General features: G+C 44.6%; 1 long non-coding RNA gene across 1 annotated transcript; it reads left to right on the forward strand.

Moving 5' to 3' along the window:
* The first annotated feature begins 87 nt into the window (after positions 1 to 87).
* LOC135278344 (uncharacterized) lies at positions 88 to 2,380 on the forward strand. The gene is made up of 4 exons (XR_010345861.1): positions 88 to 493; positions 1,222 to 1,393; positions 1,848 to 1,892; positions 2,032 to 2,380. It is a non-coding gene; the product is annotated as an uncharacterized LOC135278344 (long non-coding RNA).
* The last annotated feature ends 8,696 nt before the right edge of the window (positions 2,381 to 11,076 follow it).

Raw genomic sequence — 11,076 nt, forward strand, 5'->3', positions numbered from 1 at the left:
CTCGCAGCTTGTGTCAGGGTAGTGGTGTTGGCAGGGGCAGCCAGGCCTCCTGCAGCTCTGGGGCTCTGGGGCAGCTGCGGCCTTTGGAGCAGGCGCGGCAGGGCCCCGGCTCACATTGCTCCGGGACCGCCCAAAATGGGGAAAGGCATCTGTGGTTTTCTTTTCAAAATTATCCTGCTAGTCAGGTGTATCAGGCCTGGCATGCATCCTTGGCACAAGTTGTTGTCTGTCCTACTACTGAATTTCAACTTGTTAGCAATTTACTGCTTGTCAAAATTAATCTCAGGGTGGTTTGAAGGAATTGATTCCAACGTGGAGGGAGTTTTTATCATCCAATAAGAACCAGACCTTAAGGCCCAGAGGAGCAGAAGCATTGGTGTGAGAGTGTTGGCAAGTGACATCTATTATTCTCATTGCCACTTCATCTTGGATTTGTATCATGAGCTTGATAAACCTCACACCTGCTGATTTGAGGGAGAAGGAAATGAAGAAGGTTTGACTCCCATCAGTGGCTTTGAGCATTAATGAGTTTTTCCCTCCTTAGGAGCTGATGTGCTTTGGGTATTCTTCTTGTAGTTTCTGACTTGTCTAGAATTTGCTTTTGTGGCTTTGTTTCCTTTTGTGTATTAGAAATGCCTCAGTTCCCAGGTCAGTGATGTAACTTGCTCTCCACTAGAAGAATCAAATATTATCATTGACTCTGCTTTACCATTAGCAGAAAAGAATGTAGCTCAAAAATTCACTCATCTCCATAAATACATTCCTTTACAAAAATATTTTGCAGATGAATTTTTGCAGTCATATGTAACTCAATTAAGTTTTTCCTACAGAGGAAGAGATTATAATTTAGTTATGTCTTCTCTTCCTGAAGCTGCTGTGTTTGTTTTTCCTTTGACATTTGAAATGAGGGCACATAATTTCTAAATGTGCTCCACCTGCTCATGAAGGAAACCTCTACAATGTCAGCGATTTTGAACTAGAAATGGGCCACATAGAAATGTGGCAGATTCCCAGAGTTACCTGACTACATTCTCTTGATGCACATGAGCTTGAAAGCAAAAACTGTCAGGCCCAGAGCCACTGACTCAAAGCTTGGTTGTCTGTGTTTGAGATTTCACTGTGCTTGGTGTCAAATTATATGTGTGTTTTATGGATTAGAAACACACTCAAATGTTCTCTTAGAGTTCACTCAGAGAAAAATGGTCTCATTTTTTCCTTTAGAAAATACAGAGCAATTGTCTCCTTGGAGCAACGCCAGCACTACAAGGACGACTTCAATGCAGAATATGAGGAATATTGGAATTTATATTTTAAGATTGACAAGATCATCAAGAAATTCAGACAATTTCAGGAGCAATGGAAGTCTCTGACTCCAGGCTCCAAAGCTTATCAGGTAAAGAAGGATAAAACCACGAAGACTGTGCTTCATCACAGCAGTGTTTTGGATTCCCTGGAGCTGCTCAGTGAGACAGAGGGAAACTGTGGAACTGGCAAATATGCTCAGACACTGCTTGGGCTGAGTCTGATTTTTGCAAGACCCTGCCCAAAAGCCCCTGTTTGAGCTGTCTATGAAGAAACAGTTGTCTATGAGAGATGTCCCAAGCAGAGTCTTAGAGCATGGACTCCTTCTGTTGCCTATTGAGAGGCTTAATTACAGATCTTGGGTGATGCTGGGAGATGGAGATTTATTTTGCAGAGCTCCCAGAAGAGTGGTGGCTCACAGAGAAGAAAATCTCTATAGAGTCAGACTGAATGTACTTTTAGTGTTTTACCAAAGCGTGCATTTTATGGTGCCAGTGAAACATTCTTCATGATTTGTTATTTTTGTTTCTTTGTTTTTCCTGCAGATGCTGCATTATCGAATCCTAGCAGATTATCAGCAGTTACAACAGGTACGTGTGACACCAGACCTGCAGGGCCATGGCAACTGCTAAGTTTGCCTCAAGGCATTTTTAAAGCAAAGGACATCACATTCTAAGCTCTGCAGAAGTGTTTGCGTGCCCTGATTTTCTTTTGCTTTCTCCTTCACAGGGTAGCCCCAGCTACTCTGAAATGAAGAGTGGGTGCCAGTACCTCCACAAGAAGCTGGCCCATATTCAGAGCCACATTTCTGAATTTGACCAGCAGTGAGTGGAGTACTGGCACCAGACATCAGCTTCAGCATGGAAGATCTCTGAAATCAGGATTTTTCATTTCAACTAGAAGATTAGATTTTTTAGGATTCTTTAAATTAGTACAGAAGAGTAGGTTATCTTAGCACTGAGCAGTAGGTGATTTCTTATAAATGTAGGATTAGTTCAAAGAAGTTTAGTAAGTTTAAGTCAAAGTTGAAAGATGATAGTATTGAAATTTAACAATAAAGAAATCTCACTATTGGTAATTCCTTCTCTCCTTGTTGATTGTATCATTTGCATTGGGTTTCTTCTGGTCACTTGTTTTCTTCAAGTCCTAAGTTTGTCCACTGAAATAAATTGATCAGTAGAGGGTGGAAGCCCACTACCTCTACTATGAAGTTGAGCTCATTTTAAGAAAAGATGGTAGTGGATGGAAATTCTTTATGATAAGTGTAGGGGTGGTTTTTGACCTTTCTTGTTAAATTCAAACTCTTTGCCAAAGTTGTCAAAGGCTTAGAAGTTGGACAAACCTGTCCCCAAATGACCTTGTTTTGGAGGGTTGCAGAGGAGTGCACATGGGCTGCTCTAAGCTGTCAGCTGAAGCAGCTCTCAGGACTGCTTGGAGATCATGGCCTCCCCTTGTCAGTGAGCCAGGAAAGATCCAGATCTCTGTAAGAGTTTTCTAAAACACTTGGAGTAATGTTGGAGGCAAGGTACTTCAATGGATTTTAAATGGAAATTCAGTTCAAGTGTCCCTATGGAAATGCTGTCAATTTCTTAGCATTTTTAAGACTAATCTGTCTCAAGCAGCCTTTCTAGAGAGACACAGATCTTGATTCCAGCACAAACCTATGGGGACTTTGATGTTTGAGACTTTTCCTAAGTTTCCTCCATGTATTCATTCAGCTGACATGGTAGAGCTGTTGCCAGCAAGGCTGTAAGCGTCTTTAGGGAAAGGATATGAAATTGATTGAGGGAGGATAATATTTGGGAACACTCAAAGGTGGCTATGAATGCCCCTTTCTTCCTTGCAGAGCATTCCACAAATTCCTCCATTGTCTCCAAGCCAATGATGTTGAGTCCCTGTACCTGAGAGCCCTTGGGGTGTTTTGTGATTGAACACCTGAGCCATTGTTGCCCTTCTGCTCTCCTTCAAGCCAAGTTCAAGAAAATGTCACCTCCTAAACCCTGAGACTTGGGTCCATTTTTGCCTTGCTCAGGGGTGCTCCTCCAGCTCTGCAGTGCAGCAGCCCCAGGGACGCTGCCGTGGGGGGCATGGGGTGAATTGTGCTGGGCTGCCTCCCCTGGGCTTGCTGCCTGCTGCTGCTTGACAGAGCGTGCCAGAGTGCTGCTGCCCAGGCTGGGCTGAGACTGAGGACTTTTCATGGTTACCCCTTCATGATATATCTTTCCCTTGATGGGATTTCTTCTAACTCACTCTAGACTGCATTAGAAAGTTTTATTTCCATGCTTAACAAATTGAGGCTTCAAATTCTCATCTATATTTTCCCCTCCAGTCCCTTATGTGTTGGGGCTGGCTTCCCTTGGGGACAGGTGTATCAATGTACTGATCCCATCCCCTTTTATTGCTGCAGGAGTGCTTAGGAACACTTCAAATGGTCCTTTCCACTTTTCTTTAGGTGGCTTGTTGCTGTGCTTTCTGACATAAGACACAGTCCCCAGGCTGATGAGGATGTACCTGAGTATCCAAAGTCACCAGGGTTGGTCACAGCAGAGACTTGTGGAAAAATGAGAGCACTTTCCAAGAAGATGATAAGGGACTGAAATTATCATTTCCTATCATATGATTTTCTCTAGAAAGCATTGGAACTTTATAGTGCCTTCCATAGAGCATTTCCTATGGGCTCACTTTTTCTTTAGAAGCCACTGGAATTCTGCACCTCAAGAGAGCAAGGGGAAGCACTGGTGGCCACTTCAGTGAGTTTTCCTGGCCACTTTTATTCATTTCTGGTTTTAGACTCTGATTTGTTCTCTCAGTCTTGCTGCTGGGAATGACCTCCATGGGCTGAGTAGGTCCCATTTAACTGGGAGTGTTTTAGATAACTTTTGTACGTACAGTTTCAGCTCTGAAATGAGAATCTCTATGGATGACATTCCAAAAGGAATAAATGAATCCTAATCTTAGTAGTTTTTCTTTTATTACTACTTGAGGTAATTCTTTGAGTTGGTTTGTTTTTTGGTTTTTTGATTTTTATTTTTTTTACCTTTTTGTTTTGTTTTGGTTTTTTGGGTTTTTGTTTGTTTGTTTGTTTGTTTGGGTTTTTTGCTATTGTTGCTATTGTTGATTTTGGGTGGTGGTTTTGTTTTGGGTATTTTGTTTGTTTGTTTGTTTGTTTGTTTGTTTGTTTGTTTGTTTTTTTGTTTGGTTTGGTTTTGTATTTGAAAGTTTGTGGGGTTTTTTTGTTTTTCTGTTGGGGTTTTTTTGTGGCAAGGAAAAGCCTCTGGCCATACAGAAAATGGGTCCACAAACTGTAGAAGGGTTCCTGGCTGAACAAGGCCATGGCATTCTCCTGTGAGAATTGGAAAATCTGGTCTGCAGTTTACACAGTTACTCTGAAGACCATGTACTGTCCCCAGAACGAGACAGACCATGTACTGTCCTCCAACAGATACATCAAGGAAGAAGGAGCATTGTGCCCAGATGAAACCAAATGCCAAACACACACAAGTGGGAACTGCTAATTTGGCACACCTTAGCTAAAGATGCTTATGGTGTGACAGCCAATCAGTAATTAACATGCATGTGTGAATGCAGCTACTGAACCAAGGAGCATTAAGCATTAGTGGCCTGAGACAGTGTCTAGAGAAGGATAAATGTGCCAAAGTTGCTTAAAAAAGGGGAGCAGCATGTAGCCACATGGGCTGTGAGTGTCGTTCCTCGGCCAACTCTCCGTGGGACCCTCTTCCCTTTGGTGCCTGTGAACAGGGACTCTCTTTGCTGAAATGCAGTTCGCTCAAATGCAGTTCCCCTAAACGCAGAAGACTCCGAGCATCAGGTTCCCAGGCATAGCAGGAATCTATGGATGCACTAATGGAGCACTAACATTCTCACCCTGCTCTACTTACTTTACATTTGAATACAGGCTGGTAGAAGGAGAGATCTGGCTTTGATTTCTCCCCAAGTTACCTGTTGCACTTTCAGGTTAGGAGTACATGTAAAATGCAGCTAATCACTCTCTCTACCCATGAATATTCCACCAGTGGACTGATGTACAGAAACATCCTTTTTCTCTTTGTACCTTCCTAAGTGGTGCCATAATGAACAGAAGATTTGCAGAAATCACACAGAAAATCACCAAAACTGCTGAAATTAACACTCAATTCCATGAGAAAGGCTTCTGAGAAAATGCTTGACAGGATCACTGAACAAACTCAAGCTTGGAAGAGAAATATTCATTTTAGCACTGATCAAGGGGAAAGAAAAAGAAATGCTGTAAAAATTCCAAGTGGAAGATAAGGAGAAAGACAGGAAGCTGAGGAAGAGCAAGGCCCTGTCAGATGAGCTGTGGAAGGTAACTTTGTGCCCCAGCGCTGTCAGAGGACGTTCCCTGTCATTGGTGCAAGCAGCTGGAGACAGAAATACTGCTTGATTTGGGGGCCACAGTCTAGGTAAGTGCAGAGGTGGTTCAATAACGTGACATGAGGGAGTTCCCCCAGGGCAACTGGGATGCCTGAAAGAAGTGAACAGCTCACCACAGCCTGGCCTGCTCGGCTGCTTTTCCTTCTGATCCTCCTGGGGAGGCTCTGACATTTCCTCTTCCCTGATGGAAGTGCAGCTGCTGCCAAGGGAAACGTCCCCATACTGACTCAGTGTTCCCTTTGCTTCCCAGATGTCCCATCTGCTGTCCCTGTCCAGGAGAGCTGCTCTGCACGGGAGGAGGAGACCGAGGGAGAGCCTGGGAACATGGGGGGCTGCAATCCCTGCTGATCTGGTTCTGTTTATGGATGGGTAGAGTTAGACTTGGATAGTTACAAGTGTAGGGATATTTACATACATTGACTGATATTTGTGTAGGTATCTGTGTATGTATATTGTTATATTGATGCATGGATATTGATGGGTTTACACCTGTAGTTATATTTACATACTTGTACATTTTTGTAGCTGTGTAGTTCTATTGCTGGGGTTGTATGGATTTTTTTATTGATCCATTGATATTTGTATATTTATAGATATGTTTGTTATGTGTGTATTATAAGTCATATATGGAATGAAATACGTAATACATATTTACATCTATATATTCTTATGGATATATATGTATTTACTTCTACTTAAATATATATGGAGTTGCATAGTTCTAAAATTGTATTTATTTCGTTCTGGATCTGAGATTCTTTAGAGAGGGATATTGATATTCCTGTGCTGGGGTCGGCTGTCGCTTGTCTCTGCCCCAGCACGGGAAAAAGTGGTTCTGGGTAGGCCGCGCTCTTGAAGAAGGAGTCTGGACTCTTGCTTTTAGGCCTTCAGTCGAGTTTATTATTTCTTATCTACAAAGATTTTCTGTCTGTCCAGCCGAGGTCAGATCAGCAAGACAGCCAAAGGCACTCTCTCTCGCCCACGAGGCGGTTGTCTCTTTTATAATGAAAATTACGTATTCGATATTTACCTTTACTTCCCAATACTTTCTGCCCTTGTTGGCAAGTGTACTCTTTCTATGAACCAATCCACACATGCCAACATCATCTTGAACATGGATGCCAAGGAGAAGAAAGAAGAAGGACAGGGCACGCCCAAATTCCTCCATCTTGGGACTCCTGATCCATGTACAGAATTCTAGACCCCCCTGTACAATACATAAAACCCCCCTGTACAGTGCATTCTAACTTAAGTTCTAACAAGTGAATAACATCCCCTCACCATTCAGACATGAAATTCTCTCATCTCCTCACCTTCAGGTGTCATTTCTTTAAAAGGATCAAAGTCAAGCCACCAGGTACTTTTGGCAACATTCCAGGGCCTCCGAGCCCCCCAAGGGTTGTCTCGGTAGCTCTGGACATCCGGAGTGATGTACTGAGTTCCCACATTCCTGTATTTGTATATGGGCTGTACAGTTGTAGTAATATGTAAAAAATTTAATTGTTAAACTTCAATTCATATTTGTGTATAGTGAGTTGTAGAGTTGCAATAAACTAATTTTTTAAACTGAAGTTGATATTTGTATATATTTACAAAGCACAATTATCTCAAAAAGAATTAGATTTAAACTTAAATTGATATTTGCATGTTTATACATTGGCAGCACAAGTGTAGCAATTTAAAACAAATTTCATTTTTAAACTAAAGGGTTTTTTGCATATTTGTACATTACTAGTGCAGGTGTAGCTATCTGCAATAAATGTAATGATTCAATTGAAGGAACTGTAGATTTGTGCTACCCAAAGCCAGGAGCAGATGGAAATGCTGCAGGATTTGGGCCATGGAAATCCCCGGCCATGCCCAGCACAGGCCCCACCTGCACTCAGGCTGGGCAAGGGCAGCGCAGATTTGGGATGGCAGCAGAGCCACACGTTGGCTCAGAACTCGCTGCCAAGGTCTGCTGAGAAAACTCCGGGGCTACACTGAGAGCAGAACTCCAAGCAGGAGCCACCTGGGGAGGACAAATCCACCCCCCATCCCACGGGCAGCTCTTCAGGAAGAGCTCCAAGTGTCCCCCTGAAGCTCATCCCAGAGCCCAGAAGCCAACAGGGATCCTGAGCCAGCTCCGCTGCCTTTGGCAGCACTTGGGCAAATGAGCTGCAGCAAGGGGGAGGCAGCAGTGACTGTGACTGCTGCAGGCTGGGGATGAAGGAAGGGCCATGGACACAAGTGCTGAGATGCTCCAAAATCCAGAAAGAGGCTGGAGAACCGGGAAGGAACAAGTTCTGACAAGCACTGAAATGATGGAAGCCCTTTGTGTGAAGTTCCCTGAAGGAACTACCAGGGATATGGATGCTATAATAAGTAGTACCAGAAGACACAAATGCAGTAACACCAGGAGATGGTCTGTATGACCCACAGGCAATGGCTGAGAAAAAGACCAAGTCTATATTTTATATTTTCTGTTTATTATAGTATCTATATTAAAATATATAGTATGTAGTCTACAGATGACAAATTACATATATAATAAATTCATATGTGTTGTGTGATACATTTTGGTATATTTTGATAAATGTTTTTATTTTGTACAGATTTGATATATTCCTCCAACTTGGGAGAGTGAAGATGTACAGCAGTCCAAAACCTTCTGCCCACACAGCAATCAGCCCCGGCTGTGTGCATGCACACCCACCCACTGTCCTTGCTCTCCTCAGCACCTCGGGGCTGCTGTTTGCACAGAATTGGGATGAATTTAACTCAACAGAGCCACGAGTGGGGTGTCCAGCTTGTCATGAACACTCATGTGGCAAGGAACAACAGAGCTCTCAAATCACATCATCACAGGTCCTTTCATTCCTGCTGGGCACTGAGGAACTCCTAAAAGCACAAAGACACAGAGAAGAGGTGGAAAAAATTGGCATCATGCTACTGCTGGTATCCTCATGGAGGAAAATCTGCTGGGTTTCTTAAGGTCAAAGCTTTCCAAAAACTAGGAAAACTGCTCAGCACCATGAGCCCAATTGTGAGAGGTTTCCTTGACTTGGCAAAGCTGGGATGTTAACAGTGGACTCTGTCCTTGGCTCAAATCACCTGCCCTCACCTGCAGACAAAAGCACCACCACCAGCAGTAGCTACATCAGTCCATTTTATCAAAAAGCTGTGTTAAATACGGGAGACAAAAGGAAAACATATCAGACACTATGGATTAATGACAGGACCCTGTGAAACAGTTGCAAAGCAAAGGGCAGCAGCTTCTCTCTGGGACACTCCCTGTGCTCCAGGGCAGTCGGGCTGTCCAGCTGCCCAGGACCCGGCGCTGCGCGAGCTCTGCAGAGCTGCACAGCGGGGAGGCAGCTTCGGGCACCTCAGCCCCTGGCCAGGAGTGGCTTCGTGCTCTGGAGGGCTCCCTGTGGGCAAATGCAGGCTGCTGGCCTTCTGCTCTTGGCCCTAGCCTGGCCTTGCAGGGCTAATCCTCTTCCCTGTCTCAAATGTGCTAAAGACAGACTTGTTTGTTTCCAGCTCTGCACAGCAATGATTTGCACCACAAAATACTGAAGGACTGAAGCCTGAACTTCAGACCCTGCCTGAAGCCTCAACAACAGGACCTGAGCCAAAGCTGCCCTCTAGGTGACCCTTCCAACCAAATGTGCTGTGTATCTGCTCCTTAACCAAGTATTGCTATCAAAAGGATCAATGCATCCATTCACTGGGGAAACACGTCTGCACCTTTCTGCATTAGGAAAATGGACAAGGCCACACCTGGCCCTGGCTCCTCCTTGAGCCCTGGGCAGGCTCGGGCAGAAAACCAAGAGGAGAATGAAATCAGATGTCCCCCAGAAGAAGCTCTGTCACGTTGCCTGTCCAGCACTGTCAAAGCCGGGCTGCTCTCACAGCGCACTCGGAAGCCTCGTGGCCAGCAAAGGTGGAGGCTCTGCAGGATTTCCCAGTTCCCGGCCGTGGCTCTCCAGGGCTTGGCTGGGACAGCTTCCCCCAGCTGATGTGCCGCTCTGGATGAAGGGGAAAGCATTGGGGTATCTGCTGATGTATCTTTCTTAACCACTAGAGGCAACCTTTTGTAATAATGCTGGGGTGCATTGCTTGGCTTCTCCTTTTCTGACTCTTTCTTGCACTTTTGCATTGCAGTAAATGACACTATTCCTCCAGCTGGTGTCTGTGTCTGCATCTCCGACCCTCCCCACTATCAAAACAAACACACAGCCACTTTAGCACCAGACCTGCCTCTCTGCCAGCCCTTCTCTTGGAAAAATCCCTGATGGCCATCTCTGCAAAGGAAATTCTCACTTGGCAACTTCCTTTTCTGCAGGCAGCTGAGAAAAGGAGCCACTCCCAGCTCTGGACACCTCTGGAAACCAGCTGCTTTCAGCAGTCACAGCCCTGAAATATCAACCTCCTTCCTTAACCTGCCACTGGGAGCTCCCACCAAGAGGCCTTTTGTCCAAGGATGCCCACAGAAGAGCTCGAGGAGGGAGCAATTTGGAACACAACTCCTCCAGAGTTTAAACCTGCCTTTATCTAATGAGCACACACCGACCTGTCCCAAAGAGAAAGCAGGCAGGAAAGAGAAGCTGCTCTCCCACAACAGCAAACTCTCTGCTTTCTTCTGTTCCAGCTGGAGAATGGAAAACATGGCCTACACCTCAGTGTGGGAAGGAACCTGGGAATTGGCCTCATCTGGGAGCCTAGCAGAGAGAAGTTTCCTAAAGACATGGAAAAGATTCTCTGGAAGCAAAAGATTATGGCAATAATTCTGCAAGGAAAAAAACCCAAAAAACCAAACCAAACCAAAACAAAAAAACCCACCAAACAAACAACAACAACAACAAAAAAAAACCCTAAAAAAAACACCAAACAAAAACAGAGTAATTGAAGCATTTCAAGAAGTTCCCAGACTGAAATTTGTGCCCCAACATGACAGCCTCAAAGTCTCTGTGGCGAGTCAGGAAGCTCAGGAATGAATCTGCAGGGCTTGGATAAACATCATTGGTGTGCGTCCCCCAGAGCACAAGCAGCTCCTCAACAAGACTTCAAGGCTGAGGGACAAAGCTTCCCCCTTCAGCCCTCCACTGTGGAGGATTTTGTGAACAGCTGGCTAGCTGACAAAGGTCACACTGATATAATACCGTTAGTTAAGGATGAAGGAGATGGGTATAGGAGCCAGCAGTCAGTGTCCAAACCTGGCAAGGGCACTGTGCCCTTGGTGCAACATCAGGATGGGGGAGAGGATGGTTAGTTAGAAATATGAAGAAAAGATGTGGACAGCTGCAACATAGTAGCCACAAGAATGCTAAGGTAGGTGTAGTTACCTGATAAGTAACTAACCAATGATGAGCTCGCCTT

The sequence above is a fragment of the Passer domesticus genome, chromosome 11 (genome assembly GCF_036417665.1).
Source record: "Passer domesticus isolate bPasDom1 chromosome 11, bPasDom1.hap1, whole genome shotgun sequence".
Taxonomy (NCBI): Eukaryota; Metazoa; Chordata; class Aves; order Passeriformes; family Passeridae; genus Passer; species Passer domesticus.